Below are 17,302 nucleotides of genomic sequence, written 5' to 3' on the forward strand. Positions count from 1 at the left end.
TAACTAAGCCATGTAAAGTAATGTAGATTAAAAGATGGGTTAATTTAAGCTATAAGAGCTAGTTAGAAACAAGCCTAAGCTATAGGTCAAGCTTTTATAATTAATAAGAATTCTCCATGTCATTTTTTTTTGGTGAGTCTGCAGCCCAAAGGAAAGCCAGACTATAACATTTGAATGAAAATTCCAGTGCATGGGTTGGAGAGATGGCTCAGCAGTTAAGAGCACTGGCTGCCCTTCAGTAAAACTCAGGTTCATTTCCCAGAACTACATAGCAGCTCATATCTGCCTGTGACTCCAGTTCCAAGAGTTGCAATAATGCTTTTGGTCTGTGCATGAACCAGGCATACACATGATGTATAGACATACATGCAGGCAAAACAGTCATACACAGAAAATTAAAATAAATGAAACTTAAGGAAAACAATCCAGTGTTAAATATAGGATACCTGCCTACAAGTTTTTGGCTAGCAATGTCAGAAACCTCCAAAAGAATACACACTGTTGCAATGTCATTTTTGGTTGCCCACCTAAACTTAGCAGTATGGCCATATTGGTAAAAACATCATACAACCTAGGCACAGGACATGAAAAATGACTTGGAAGAGCCCTAAGGACAAGTGAGCCTTCTTCTCATGGAGTGTTCTGGAAAGAAGCTTTAAAAATTTACTTAGGAATGTACTCCAGCAAAACACAAATTAGAACTCTTCATGTGGGTTTTTAAGTTCCATGAAGACAGAGGGCTTGAGTCTTTGTAGTCTCCTACCATGGATTGTCACGCATGCCATATCCTAGGCACATAGTTAATATTTTGTAATGAATGGATAAATGAATTAGTGAACATTAAGAAGAGAAAGAAATCCAGCATTATGTGTTGAGCAATGAAACCACACATATTTGAAGTTAAATTTTAATGTAGCTTGTGGGGTTTACTCCATTTTGGATGCTTCCTAAGAAGAAAATCATCATATGTGATTAGAGAATTACAAATTAAAACAGTGACAGGGTGTCAGTATGGAAACTCCAGGAGTGATGTCATCAGATGCTGGTGAGGATGTGGAGGAACAGGAACTCTCATGAATTGCTAGAGAGAGTGAAAATAGTGCATCCACCTTGGGAGACAGCTTCTAAAAACGGTATATTTGTCACAGGATTTACTATTTGTATTCTTTGGTGTCCATGTGCACAAAGCCTGCACCTGAATAAAATAACTTCATTCACAAATGCTAAAACTAGGAACTGACCTAGATGTAGGTGAATGGATGAATGGATTTTGGTATACTCAGACAATGGAATCTGAGTCACCACTTAAGTGAGTTACAAGATGTTAGGAGACACAGAGGGGCCTGGAATATGTGTTATCAGATGAAATGAGCCAATCTGAAACTCTATGACACCATGGAAAAGGCCAAATAGTGGAGATAATTGGAAGGTAAGGTGTTTGTAGGGTTTGGGGAGAAGAAGGCATGAGCAGGAAGGACACAGACGATTTTGAGGTAGTGACAGTATTCTGTATATTGTATAAGGATGGATATGTGTACTTGTCTAAATCTGTAGAATGTACAATGCTTGGGTGTACATGAGCCAGGCATGAAGATGCACATCTATAATTCCAACAATGAAGAGGTGATACCAAGATGTCAGAAGTTCAAGGACAGCCTGGGCTACATGACAACCTGTTTCAAGAAAAAGTCAAGCTATTCATTGCCCAACTCGACTGGGTTTGGAGTGACCTGGAAGACACATCTTTGTATCTGCAAAAGCATTTCCAGAGATGTTTAATCAATGAGTGAAGACCCATCCTGAAGGTGGGCAGCACCATCCAAGAGATTGGGCCCTTGACTGAATTAAAAGAAGAAAGCAAATAAAACTTTAGAATTCATCTCTTTCTGTTTTTGGACTGTGGATGTGATGTGAGCAGCCATCTTTACGCTCATTGCCATGGTGGTACCTCAAAAGGTGAGCTAAAATAAGCCCTCCATCCTCAATTCATTTTTGTTGGGGTCTGTAATGAGGAAAGCGATATAATACAGCTACATATTAAGATCTTGTCTCCAAAAATTAAAAACATGATACAAAATAGTATAGACTTGGATGATAATAACAGATACACGAATATAGATTATTTTATTATAGTAAGTGTAGGGATGTTGATGTTGAGGGATTCTGTGCAGGTGTGGGACCTTGGGGCATAAGGAAGTCTGTGAATTTCATTCATTCTTGCTGTAAACCTAGATTTTTTTTCTAGAAAAAATAGAGGAAAAATATCCTATATACTGCAAAAAAACCTGTAGAGTAATGATTATAATCTTGGGACTACTCTATATTCAACACCATTTTAACAAATCTCCAAAGCAAGCACCATTTAGAGGTCACCAACATGCTACTTTGTTTGGTTCAGAGGAGGGAGGTTGTATTATGTAATTATGGATGCTGAAAAAATACTGCTTAATTAAAGTTAGCTAAAATTGTAAGTTTCAGTAGAATGTAAATAGAATGTAGGACATTAAAAGAGGATAGCAAAGAAACAGGAAAATTTAAAGAGCCCATTGTATGTCCCGAAGGGAAAAGCAGAGAAAATATAAATAGGAAACTTAGCATAATTGATTACACAAAGGGTATCAGGGCAAATGTAGGCTTTCAATGAGACACAGGCTGGTCCTGGGTACCGTGAGAAACCACGAGGAGACTGTTGGAGTTTGCTTTAGGACTCCGTGGCCTGTGAACAGGATCACAAATGCATCTTTTTGAGTGAAGGGGGTGTTGACAAAGGCTCTTTTGATGGCTTCACCCCTCTTCATCCAAGGCTCCCTCATGGACAAGGCCGCTGTTTCCTACTACTCAAGGAATTGAAAAAAATTTCTTTATTTCCATCCCACTCACTCATCTGATTGTGTGATCATCAGATGTGGCTAGAGATAGGATGTGGTTATTAGAAATTATTGTTCTCTTTTTCACTTTCTGTGTCACACTCTTGACTTGTGGTTTGCACATTCTCCTGGATCTCTTGCCGACATCTACCCTTGACCTTGCAAGCAGTCCACCTATATGAGTGGAGTGGTAGACTGTACACCTTTGCAACCATGGATGTCTCTCTGTGTATCCCTTGCTTAGCCATGTTTAGCTCAATCTTGTCTACAGATAGCTCAGAACTGTGGAAGCTTTCTGGGAGCAATTGTTCAGCTTCTCAATGAGCTTCCCTTTTGGCTAATGACTCGCTGGCCAAATAGTCCATATCCAAACTTCTGCCACTTAGACCCCATCTGCATCTGGCCACCAGGCATTTCTCAGTTTCTGGCCTTGCTCTTCATCAATGTCACTTTATTGGCTTATTTTATGTTCTTTGGTAAAGCTTTGGAGGAAGGGGATACATATAGCAATCTGTAGGTAATTTTAAAATGGAAATTCCATAATACCATCCTCATTATAATCACACAATGGTGAATGAATCGATTTTGAGGGTTAAGATGTTCATTGTAGCATATGAAAGGAAGTTTGCTATGAAGCTTTTCTTAATAATCAAAGCCTTTATGTACCAAACATACTTCTCCAGGGCTTTTGTACAATGCTTCCCAAGGCCAGGCTGGGTCTCCCTGCCATGATCACATGGCTTGTGACCTTTCTTTCCTCAGGTGTTCATTCAGACATCCCCCTCTTCAGAGGCAACATCTTAAGGCCCACCTATCCATTTGTTTCCCTGCCAACCTTCCTGGATGTATTTGTATTTCTAGCTCTCATCACTTCTTGGCATTGAGATGTGCATGTGATAAATCGTGCCCATCCCCTTGATAGAATAAACTCCAGGAGGGCAGGAATTTTAATCATTAACTTCCCTCCCCTCATCAAATAGAGCAGGGAACTGGTACACACAGCACTTAATGAACGTTTGCCAAATGTACAATTATGATTTACTTTTAACTTCTTGCCTTCAGCAGTGGAGAATCAGGGCTAGGCAAGTGGGTTGTTTTTAACCAACTCTATTTCACTTTGTAGCATATTGTGTTCAAAAAATAACTTCCTTAAATGAATATATTTCAGTAGTTTTTCATTACTAAATATGAAATATCTTGCATTTTATTGCATAGTAATAAATTGAGCTTCTGTTTAACTAATCATGTTTTTATGAATTCTGGAACTAGGAGATGTCATTGTGCCAGGAGTATGAGCCCCACCATCAGTCTTCGTGGTGTCTGGGGCATCCCTCTGTGGATAACCTTTTGTTTGTGAGCACAGTGCTCCAATCTACCAGCTGGACAATCATTCAGAGATAATAAGGCAATATAGCAGTTCCCGGTGACTGTGTTTGGTTGGTTCAGCCATCGGCTGACATGTTTTATTAATAACAGCAATCCTTCTCTGCCATTCTATTATTTTCCAGTGTGATTAATGGCAAGCACAGGGATGTAGGGAGCTTTACAATAGTAAGTGATCATTTAAGTTATGTGGTGGCTACTTCATGCTGCCTGCTCGAGTAGAAATGGAGCTGCTCAATGTGGAAAGCAATTTCGGCTTGTAGAATTTAGCCACTGAGAAACAAAAAAGTGGAAATGAAGGATTTGAGAGACACCTGGATGCTGAGGGCTGACCTTTTGGAAACAGAGTTTGGGCAACAGCAAGTATGAGCTTTTGCATTAGCCTATGGGGTGACCAGTGTGCAGATGTTATTAGCCCTGAAAGTCCTCTCGGGGAGGGGCATACGCTACAGAAAACCAAAGCCAGGAAGGAAGATGGACACAGAAGAGGCATAGAAGAAGGAAAAGGAAGTTGATTTTGTTGGGAATGTATCAAATGACACAATAATGGAATTTTGTCCCCTGACTTTGGTCCTCAGTTTTCTGTCTGCGACATGAAGAAACAGAGTCTGCTCTCATTTCGCCACTGACTTTGGGAGCCAATAGTCAGAGGCCAGGAGAGACTAGCTACACTGTCTTTAATGTTGGTTAAATTGCTCTAAGGAGTAGCAACCAGGTAAATAGATATCAGCCTTCTAGAGACTTCCAACTATTGAAAACAAGGTGGTAGTCAGATGAAGATGTAGTGACTATCTGCTTCTTCAAGATGTCTCCTTTTTCCATGAGAATACAGAATCCTGTCATTGACAAGGAGCCAAAGTCTATCCTGGCTCCCAGAATATCAGAATATTTTAAGGGTTTTTCTGATGCCAGCTGTCATGCTGGAGAAGAAAATGGGCATGTTAGGGATAACCCAAAGGGATATGATGAGAATGATGTAAAAAGATAATCCCTTCTCTCATTTGAACATTCTATATTTTCCTTTTGTTTTAGTGTCTCTAGTTGGCTCCAAACCATATACATTGATAACTGATGCTATATGAAGAAAAATGGCAGGAATTCTACACTAAATTTTACCTTCAGTTTGGCCTTCTAGTTATCTTCTGTTTTGTGCCTGATGTATTAGGTAGATCACATCCTACTATTAGTACTGAATGCTTTCCAAGTTTTATTTAAGCTATTGTCAGAAAGATAGAAAGTGAGTCTTTCTTTGGCTGCATGTCCAACACTGGCATCATTTTAGTAAGGGACTTGGATTAGAGGAGTAGGAGATTGCACAGAGTGAAAAACGTGGCTTGAGTGTCTGGAAAAATCCAAAATCCCCTCCTATATGAACGTGGGCTAATTGCTTAGCTTCGGGTTCACAGTAGTTCATCTGTTCACAACAGTATGGAAATAGTCTAGATGTCCATCAGTGAATGAGTGGATAATGAAGATCTCTCTTTCTTTTCCCTTCCCAGACAGACAGACAGACAGACAGACAGACAGACACACACACACACAGAGAGAGAGAGAGAGAGAGAGAGAGAGAGAGAGAGAGAGAGAGAGAGAGAGAGAGAGAGAGAGAGAGAGAGAGAGAGAGAGAGAGAGAGAGAGAGAGAATGGAATTTTATTCAGCTGTAAAGGAAAATCAAGTTACGGAAACTTTAGGAAAACAGTAAAACTGGAAGAGTATACTGAGTGAAGTAACCCAGGCCCAGAAAGACAACCACTGCCGCCTGTACCTCATCTTGTGGGAATCTTAGCTTTGAATTTTTAGAGCAGTGTGTTTAATTTTGAGTACAAATAAAGGCTAGAAAGACAGAAAGGGACCATTGGTGAATAAGGGTTTTAATGGAGGTAGGATAGTAGAACATATTGGATGTGAAAATAGAGGGGGTTCTGGGGTAAAAAAGCTAAACAGGGAGGGGTGGGAAGGTATGGAAGATGAGGAGGGAGGATAAGAACCAAAACTGAGGGTGTGTGTAAAAGCAATGGAATCCTACTGTTTTATAAGCTTGTTAAAAATGCAATCTAAAAGAAATAGTTTAAATAGAGGTACCTTCCAAAGGAGGATAATGCTGCTCCCAGAAGCCATGCACTGTTAAATAAAAATCTCAGTGCTAACCGTAGTATATCCTCATTATGAATTGTTGGCTAAGAAGTCTTGAGAAGCCCCCCAACCAATCCAAGTTATTGACATTGCTCACCAGAACTTGAAAGAAGGCCATGTTGCTGAAAAAAATCACACACTTCGATCACAGGACATCATAAAAATCAAGCTGGAACTGAGCTGCAAGTTTTCAGAAGGCCAGAAGGTAGGCTACTGGGAGAGAAAAGTCACCAAGAGTTTTACTCAGCTGTGAATTCTTCAAGCTACAAAAAACTGTCAGACAAGATGTGCTCTTTGATGTAAAAGTGACAAGAATGTTATGGGAGTAACCAAATGTTTTCTGATTGGAGTTGAGGTCCATTCCATTGCAGGGAATTCATGTATAGTTCCATTTAAAAAAAGAGGGGAATGGAAAGTGTGAAACTACTGAGGTTCATTCTACATATATATTGAAACTGTGAAAGAATAAAAAATTAGAAAAAACTAAAATAAAAACCCAGGAGTCCATCCCATAGGTATGATAATGAAGTGCATAGTAGCTAACTGCAATTTTCTGGGTCCTATTTTTATTATTTCTAGTGAATAATGAGAAGAACTTGTAACTCCAACACTGGACTCTTTAGGTGGAGTCTGGTCAGATAGACTTAGATGGTGCACACAGAGAACTGACTTCCCCACTCACTCACTCTAGAGTCTTCCTTTCCTCAATCCCAGGAACTATTATTCAACTTTGAAAATTAAGCTCAAGTGCATCCTCCTCTGTGAACGCTGGATCAGATGTGACTGATCTGCCGCTATGGCACAGTACTCTGGTTGCCCCCATCTTTTGTTATTATGGGTGTTGGTTTACTTTCCATGCATCAGTTACTATTTTTGTTACTGTGATAACATATCTGATAAACACAACTCAAAGGGTTTGGGAAAGGATATGGTCCTTCGTAGTAGGGAAGACAGGAAGGTGAAATGACTTTAGCTGTAGTGGTAAGGGGCATGAGGCATCTGGTTACATTGTGCCCATAGCCAGAAAGCAGAGAGAGATGGATCTCGGGGTTCTGCTTGCTATCTTTCCCCCATTTCTTCTTTTTTATATTGTCTTGGATGCATGTCTATTTGATAGTGATGCCCATCTTCAACTTGGATCTTTTTCACTAGTTAAACCTTTCTGCAAACACCTTCACAGACATGTCCAGAAGTGTCTTCTAGGTAATTCTAAATCCACTCCAGCTGACAATGAAAATTAACTATTTCATTTTCCAAACAGGGTGTCTCATGGATTCTAACCATGTCTTGATCTGGGCAGATAGCATAATTTGCAGTTATACTAGTGTCCTAAAATGTCTGTATGGTCAAGGCTTGGCTTCCTGTGTGGTATTATGGGGGAAAAGTAGAACCTTTGAAAAGAAGGGTCTAATGGAAGATATTCCGTTTGTTTATTCAGTTTTTAAAGGCAAAGTCTTGATGTGTAGCTCAGGTTACCAGTTACTTAACAGGTAGCCCAGGCTGGTCTTGAACTCACAACAGTCCTTTGTCTGTTCCCTTTAAATGCTGGAATTGCAGGTATGTGCACCAGAAGTCCAGCTCTAGTGGAAAGTGCCAAGCCAAAAGCGACAAAGGGTGGGAACTCAGACTCTTCTTTCTTTTGCCTCTGCACTATGAGTCGATAGCTCTTCTCGGCTGCATGCGCCCTCCCATGATGCATTGCAAGAGCTATAGTGTAAGCCACCCAAAGCCCAAACGGAAATAAACCCCTATCTCCTTATAAATGGATCATCTCAGATATCTGTGATGGTGACAGAAAGCTGACGGTCATCTCTGAGCCAGAATGAAGGCCCTGATAACAGAAGATACTTTGCCAATTATCTGAATGAATCAACAGCCGAGAATCATGGCCAGGAAGTAGAAACTGTTGAGTTTGTCTGTGTTTACCTTTCCTAGCTGTGTCCTATGGCAAACCCAGCTTCAGCCCACCCGGATAGCAAGACCAAGGCTTTGCCAGCGCCTCTGTGCTTGGGCTTTTCACCCCTCTTCTTCTAGTACGTTCTCCCCAGTTTATCTGGCCTAACCAGGTCCCCAGGAACCTACTGATAACTGGTATTTTCATGCTCAAGACTTATTGAAATGACTTTTAGTACCTATGCTGTGGTCAAAAGTTTAATGGATCCTTTTAAAATGACCTATTTATTTCTATTTCATATGTTTGAGTATTTGTCTGCATATATGTATATGTACCATGTGTGTGCCTGGTGATAGCTGAATCCATCAGAGGAATCCCCTGGAGCTGGAGTTACAGGTGGTTGTGAGCCTCCTGATGTGAGTGCCAAGAACTGAACCCAGGCACTCTGGAAGAGTAGCAAGTGCTCTAACTACTGAGCACCCTAATACTTTAGTGACGCTTTCCTGAAGTCTTTAAAAAACTATTGTGTTTACTTATATTTTGCCATTCCCATTTTTCTTAGTTGTACGAAAGGGAAAAAATACACTTCCTACTTTTAACATTTAAATGGAGATCATCCCTAGGAGAAGCAGTGTCATAATGTTCACAGGCTGATAGATGAGTCTGGAGGTGAACAGTGGTAGTGGGCAGCAGCAAAGCAGTTCACCACTAGAGGTCCCTCTCCTCTTGTGATCTAACGGCCCTGTCTGGGATCCTCGCCAGCTTCAGCGGCTTCTGCCTAGGAACACAAAGTGAGGAGCAAGGGAAATTTGAAGCAGAGGATTCTTTGTGGCATTGCAAATTAGCTCTCAGGCAGCAAGGGCCTGCATTGCTAAGCTCCGGTTCGCCCACAAAGAGTACTATTTTCTCCCCCAAATCCCAGCCCCAGCTTTATTTTGTTCTATTTCTGTCTGCTTCTTAATTTAACCACGTGACTGGATTCAAATCCTTTTATCTCGTCCCCATCTGGAAGGCAATCTGGTTGGTCCTGAAATACACCCTCTGTGGAATGAAAGGGAGTGATGGAGTCGGAGTCTCCACACCCCCTCTGTGGGTCACCAGACAAGTAGAAATGAATTGCAGGATTCCGCAGGTCTTGTGGCTCAGGCTGTGTCCAGGGCTCGTGGCAGACAGGAAGAAGCTGACAGTAGTCACTAGCAGCTAGAAAGTCAGAACCGAGTGCTTAGATGGGGTGTGTTGTTTTTCCACCAAAGGTCAGTGCCTGGCAGGCAAGGAAATGAGGAGACAGACATTGAAAAGGGCAGGGCTTGATTTTGAAGCAAGGAAGACAATGTCCACCTGTACTAGGAAGGAAGTGGAAAGAGCAAATAGGAAAACTAAGCTCACTCCTTTGTCTCGGTGGTGACAGACTAGTGAGGATAGTGACAGACTCTTTGGAGGTCTCCATGATGCTTATGGTTTAATGTGTGAAACTTTAGAAGTACCATTGGGTCTAGAAAGAGCTCAAACCTTTCTGTGTCTGTCCCCCAGGGGCCTCTGTCCCCTTCTGCAGACAACACTCCTCAGCATCCTTTGTAACCTAGTGGTGGAGCTGTAGGCAGCGCTGGACTCTCTGTAGTGCAGTGGTGTGGTGTGGTGTGGTGTGGTGTGGTGTGGTGTGGTGTGGTGTGTGTGTGTGTGTGTGTGTGTGTGTGTGTGAAGGTTGGTGTTAACTCTAAAAGGAGGTCCAGAAAATTTGATCAAACAATCTTGGGTCTAGAAATGGGATCACAAACTCTGGGGACTAGGTACTAAATTTTTGGTTTGGAAGCTCCTTTCTCATGGTGATAAGTCCAGCCTGAGAAAGGGCAGTTCAGGGCTCATAGCTGAAGTGTAAGAGCCCTGATAAGTGTTTCTTAGGTCTCTGTCCCCAGTCCCTTTATTGTCTGTTCCCATATCCAGTGTTCTTGGGTTCCAAACTTTCCAAACCAAGGAATGTCCTGAGACAACCCTAACCAAATGGCTGTTCTCACATCTAGTGGCTATGTCTTTGATGGTTTCTACCAAACCCAGTGACTTTGAATTTGGCATTAATTGTATTTAGCAAAAGAAATTTGAGGCTGAAAACGCTTTTCAGTGAGAGCCATCTGCTGGTGGGGAGGTTGGACTCATTTAGGAGAGACAGAAAATTATGTAAACTATAAATGCAATTTGATATTGAGCATTTAACTGACTCATTCCAGAGTGGATTCTATAAAGACAGGAGGCTCCACACATCTGGGGGCCTTGCTGGGAACCTTTGTGTGGGGTGTGTGCTGTGTCCAGGTGCTTGTAATATGAAGAAGTCGGAGAGCAGCCTCAGGTATCCACCTCGTCTTATGCAATAGGGTCTCTCAGGCTTGGAGTTCACAAGTAGGCTAAGTAAGTGGCTACCCACTGAACCCCAGATATTCTGTCTCCCCTTTCCCTCTGCTGGCATTATGAACAGATGTTATCACACAGAGCTTGCTTGCTTATTTATTTGTTTGCTTGTAACATGAGTCCTGGGGATCCAATTCCACAGGGTCCTGGGGGTTCAGGTTTTTGTACTTGTGTGCCAAGCACTTTACTGACCAAGTTATCTCTCTGGGCCTTAAGTGGGTTTTACACCTGAGGGACCAGACAACAGTCATGGCTACCTTCCTCTTGTTAGGAGAGTGCAGATCCCAAACCACAGAGAGGGTGGAGAACACTGGTCCTCATGCTGGGAACAGTTCTACAGAAGTTTCTCTCTCCTCACTGCTAGAAGCTGTACATCAGTTTACAGATGTAGATATGTTGTCACCTGGAATCCCGCTGGAGATTTTTGCCAACATTCAGCTGTCTGTGACACAGCCACTATGGGTTTCACACACAATTGGCAACTCTAAGTCCACTCACAGTAGTGAGATAACCCAGGAAGTCCCTGGTTCTCTGGTTCTCTCTCCAAAGAGACACATTTCAAAGGTCTCGGCATTTTCAGATGAATGAGCAAGGGCACCTGTTCACTGCTGGTGGCTTGAAACTTTGGGAGTTAAAAGCTTATGACCCAACAATGGTGTTCTCTTTGTAAATTCAGGGATGGGCAGTGAGAAACTTTGGCCCCAGGGCAAGTGGAATAATCTAGAGTGTCGCCCACCTTGTTTTGTCTTGAACACATTCACCCTCCTAAGAGATGCACAGATTCTAAAGTGGAATCCAATTAACCTTTAGCAGTGTGCAAGCTGGGCACAGCACATTTGTTTCCCCAGTTCTGCAGTTGTCAGGATACTAACAGATGATAGTGCAAGGAGGGACCTCATAGTCATTGCATTTTTATAGCTTGGCAATTAACGTCTTCATTTTTATAGCAGCCTGGAAGGCTGGAATGTTGAAGGTATGGTTGCTCATCAGTTTCCCTTGCCTCTGAGTTTCTACAGGCAGTCACGAAGTCCCCCATGCTCTCCCCTCCTTGTAACTCTGATGGGAAGAAGAATGTATGTTTTACACTACTGTCATTTCTCTATTTTTGGAAGATCATAGTATTTTGTTGATAAAGTGCTATATACTAAATGACTCCCAGAGTTTAGTAGCTTAAGATGCCAAAGTTCATTTGTCATTAGTGATCAGTTTTCTGAGACTGCCATAACAAAGCTCTGCAAACTGGGGGCTTAAATTGCAGACTGTGTTATCTCCCCTCCCCATGGGTGGGGAGACTGAGGTCAAGGTGCAGGCAGAACTAGATTCTCTGGAGTCCCTCTTGCTTGTTGGGAGTGCTTTTCCTTGTGTTGTTACACAGTCTTCACTCTGCATGTGTGTCCGAGTCTTAATGCCCTCTTGAATAAAGACAGCAGCCATTTTGGATTAGGTCTTACTCTACTGACCCCATTTGAACTAAACCATCCTTACAATATTCCAAATATAATCCCCATCATAAGGCAATGAGGATTAAGGTTTAACAAATGATTTTCTTGGGGGAACACAGCCAGGACAGCCATGTATCTACAATACAGACTGAGGGTCAGAGGGACACAATATGTGGGACCTCTGTCAGGTGATGACAGCAGTTGGGAGCTCCCCTTGTTGTCACTCTTCAGTGCCTCCATGATTTCTTCACATGTGGTGTGCAGTGCAGGAGAAAACATGAAGCTGACTCACAAGGCAGAAAGGGGACACATGTGGCATGACACCAAGGTCCAGGCATGCTTGGATAACTCAGAGGTCTCCTGAGTTCACATCTTATCTCAGCCCACCTTTGTAGTCCCAGGGATGATTGTGAGGGGCATCAGAAGTCCCTGGCTTTGGAAGAGGGATGATAGAAAGGAACACACACTGACAGCTTTGACGTGACATCTACATCGAAGCAACTGGGCCAGGAGGAGCCAGAGTGTTCACAACAGAGGCGCCTGGGTGGAATTCTGCAAGTCGTTCATGCTAGCCCACAACAAGATGGATCTAGAAATAGAGACTAAGCCAGTTAGAAAGGGATGACTACACCTCTAATCCCAGCATTTGGGAGGCAGTTGGATCCCTATCAGGTCAAGGTCAACATGGTCTAATAGCAAGTTCTAGGCCACCCAAAGCTATGTAGTCCAACCCTGTCTTAACTCTGTACCTGCATAGGGAAAAACAATATGAATGCCACTTTCTGTATCGTTTAATGTATTTTTTAACACAAATACACACACACACACACACACACACACACACACACACACATGAACACATGTCCCCAAACAAAACAACAGTAAAACACACAACCAATCCAACCAAAGGGGCAGAGGACCCACAGAACGCTTGTGAAATTGCCTTGGGCTGGATTTGCTGTAAACGGACTTCACAGAATCCAGTGTTTGCTCCTCTTGTCAGGACTATGGAGTAGTTTCTGGCCAGGCTCTCCTGTCACCTTCTTCATTGGCTTCGGCCTTTGCCACTTTCACTGGAATATTCTTGCCACGTACATCAAGTTTTACTTGTGCACTGTTCAGGGACACCCTTGCTCAGAGCTACTGCATTTCTTTCAGTCGGTTTGAAAACATTTCTAAACAACCCATCACAGGACTAAGCACTGGGATGTGAGGCTGGTTTTCCACACTGGAAAGGGCAAGTCTGGGACTCAAGATCATGTGTGTGATAACGAAAACTGCAAGGAAATTAGCGAAGGGCTGAGGAAGGTGAGAGGATTCTGTAAGCGGTCCAGGAAGAGACCCTCACAGCTGTGTGGGGTTCCAGGCACACATACCACACCTGCGCAGAGAGAAAAGCATGCTGGGAGTTGAGGGGCGTGGTCCCACAGGTGAAAGCATTCCAGATTCTAGAGTAAACCAGTGGCAAATGTGGAAGCCTCAGTGAAGCCACAGGCAGAGAGAGGCCAGAGGGTGACAGGAACTGAGGAAGGGAATCTGGAACAGGTTCTAGAAGGAACACAAAACAGTTGTGTTTTCTCTACTTGCTTTGGGGATGAGGGTTGGCTTGAAGGGAGGGCTGGAGTAGGGGGCTTCATTGAGATATTCTGGCAGAACCCAGGATGGACACTAATTCTGCATGACCCAGATCAGCAACCACAGCAATGTGGAAAAGGGACAACTTTGGCTGGCATAGTGGGAGGGCATTGTGAAGTCAGAGGGGGCCTTGCTTCCTTATGGAGAAGCCTTTGTTAGACTATCCATTGGCTTTTGAAGATTCATGGTGTGTTTCCGTGATGTCTGCCTAATCTCACGTGAACACAATCACCTGGGAGGTCTGAGGGCCATACTAGTCTCAATCTGTAAATTATTCCGGGACCCCAGAGGTCTCTAGTTATAGAGGAAAGAGCTTTGGCGCTGTAGCCACACCCACTTGGCAGGGTTTGCAGGTGGATTCACTTGATACATTATCATAAAGTGTTTGGTACCTGGTACTTGAGAAAGCAAAGTTCCTTTCCTTTGTTTAAAAAGATTGCTTTGTGTGTGTGTGTGTGTGTGTGTGTGTGTGTGTGTGTGTGTGTGTCAGTGCTCGTGGAAGTATTAAGAGGGCATTGGTTCTCTGGAGCTGGAGTTACAGGCAGTTGTAAGCTGCCAGACAGCTTACAAATTCTGGTCCCCTGTAAAAGCAGCAAGTGCTTTTAACAACGGACTCACCTTTTCAGCATGTATGTTTGTGTACCACATGAGTACCTGGTGCTCATGGAGGCCAAAACAGGGTGTTAGATCCCCTGAGCAGGAGTTACACATGGATGTGAGTCACCAGGTGTGTGCTGAAATTGAACCCAGGTTCTCTGTAAGAGCAGCAAGTACTTCTAACTGTTGAGACATCTCTCCAGTGCTCTATGCTTTTGCTTACAGTCTTAAACTGATTTCCTAAAACCCAGCAATGTTTAAAAAGATAGTCATTGTACTCCCTGAGTAATTTCAGAATGTTTATTTTAGGTTTAGACACAGTTTATAACTCTATATAATAAATGAACTGGTGAACTAGCTTAGCAGGGACTTCGGCCAACACAATTGCCTCAGAAGTGTCTTAAAATGGGCTTGTGAAAATCTTTTTCACGATCTCTGACTGCAACTGGATCCTTTCAGTAGTGTGGAAAACAAGTTGCAAGCCAGTGGGTAAAATGGTTCCTCGAGGAATGACAGAGTCCCCAAGGAATGACATCAAGAGACCATTCTTCAGCACACCAACCAAAAAGAGTAAACACTTCAGTCTGCCCCAAAACCAAAGTGTGGCTTTTGCAGAATAAAGATTTATGATCTGGGTATAAATGGTAATGAATAACTTGGCGATACATGCTTTCTGGCACAAGCTGTCAAAAGTAACGAGCCGTAGTGTGTTCCAGAGTTCATCGGGTTGTGCGTGTTCCCTATAAAATATGGAATATAGCAGGCCACGATTTGTCTGAGTCTTTGCACAATTCTCCTCCAATTACTGTGCTTCTATTCCTGTCGCCAGTGGAAAACAAATGGGCTGATAATTATAGCCTCAGATAGACTCTTGTAGCCTGCATTTCCCTGAGCGTCACTGGCCCCTGTGTCTAATGGGGTCACAATATGAATCATAACTCAAACTTTATTGTCTTTTACTAATGCTCCCTGGCTCCCCTGTCCTCTTACGGTGACCTCCAATTCAGTGCAGAGCTCTCCTCATGTGTCTCAGGATCTCTCTGGAGACGCCTCACTTGTCCTTGTGTTGAAGTCTGCTGCTTGCAGTACTGTTTGCTGTGAACATGCGCTGTCCTGGCCACTTTTGATGTTTTGCTGTCTTTGGGTGGGTCTTATCGTTTCCCATCCATCCCAACATAGGTTTTTCAGGGCAGCTGCTCCTCACTCATGTGTGACTGCTAGTCTGTGGCAAGCTGGGGAAACTAAATTCGTCTCTGATCTCCTATGCTATGTGTACATGTGTGCATTTGTGTGTGCATGCATGTATATAACTTGTGATGACTACATGACTATTTTAACAGAAGGGCTTTCTGACTTTTATTTGTAGTCTCCAACCCAAGTAGGAACCCATGTACCCTTCCTATAATCTTTGCTTTCCAGACCTGGCTGGTTCTGCCCTTAGTACGTTTCTCTCCTGGGAAAACAGTCAGTTCCCAGTGCAAATAGCACCCCTTTCAACCATTCATCAGAAGAGCTGAACAAATACAAATCTCATATAAGCTCAACCTGGGACCTGCACTGCATCTTCTTCATAATGAAACATTTGCAGCCCTTTTGCTAGCCATAAATTTCTTCTTGGAAGGTCGGGAAGTGAGTTGTATAAGCAGGGCACCGTGGGATCTCTCCTGGGCTGGTTTTCAGAGTATGCTTTGCTATTCGTATTAGACCATGGCTCTGTATTCCTGCTTGGTCTGCCAACAGACATGTGATGCCATCCACATCTTTGCCGCCAACTGACTTTGTTAAGAGCAGTATCTGTTTGTAGGGAAAGCCATTGTAAGCTGCCACAGATGTAACAGTCCTGAAGGGGGTTCAGAGGAGAGAACATTTATTTGACATAATTTGATTTATATTGCTTTTTGATCAGCTTTACATATCTAACTTCAGACAATCATGCTTTAAAAGTTATGATTACAGAAGTTGAGGTTAAAAACAAACAAACAAACAAACAAAAAGGACTTTTGTTACTGTGAGCCTTGCCAGGGTATTTCAGTCGTCTTTTGCTTTCCCTGGAGGAGATAAACTGGAAACAGCTTTCTGAAGGTGGAGGAGACGTTAGCATTGGAGAAAGCTGACAGCTGCTTCCTTCTGAAGTTTAGCCACTGTTCTAGGGTTTTAGGATGGACCGTCTGTCTTCTTCTGGGATGACTTCATGTCACACCACTGGTTTTCATGAGCCATGAAGGACACAAATCCAGGTCACAGATGGTTGGTTACAGTGAGTAATGCTTTCAAGCTCTGAGATCTCCCTCTGCAAGGATGACTGATGGATGGTTGCGGAGAGTGCACTTAACCTTTCCAGAGGTTACCATGCAGTCAGCTAGACCAAGCCAAGAGAAAAAAAGAAATCACATGAACCAAGCTATAATAAGTAATAGGAATTTGGAAACAAAAAACTTCCCTAGTCCCAATACTACAATAAATATATTTTTCTGTATTGTCTTAGGATATAAGAAGAAAAAGGAGGGGGGATGGACTTGGGAATTTGAGTTCATAAATGTATGACATTAACCATTTAACAGAAATGTGAGTGACAGTGGGTGGGGAGAGCTTATGTTGAGTACACCCAATTTATTCAAAGGGAAAAACTGGTGTGAGAGGAAAGATATTTTCACATACTTTAGTTCAGTTCCCCTTTGGAATTGAAAGAGGTATTTTCAACCATTTTAGTTTTCAACGAGAATGGTGTGTATATTGTCTCCTAAGGAGCTTTCCTGATTATGAAGTAATAAACACCTGTGAGAGAAAATCAGTAAAATGAAGAGAAGAATTTGGCCACTATGACTGTTACATTTTGTTATTTTGTACTGTCTTTTTCTGTGTCTGTGCATTGTTCTAGTTTTATTTATATTGCTGAGACAAAGCACATTGACCAGAAGCAGCTTCAGGGAGTGAGGTAAGGGCTTCTTCAATT

The sequence above is a fragment of the Mesocricetus auratus genome, unplaced genomic scaffold, assembly GCF_017639785.1.
Source record: "Mesocricetus auratus isolate SY011 unplaced genomic scaffold, BCM_Maur_2.0 Super-Scaffold_100013, whole genome shotgun sequence".
Classification (NCBI taxonomy): Eukaryota; Metazoa; Chordata; class Mammalia; order Rodentia; family Cricetidae; genus Mesocricetus; species Mesocricetus auratus.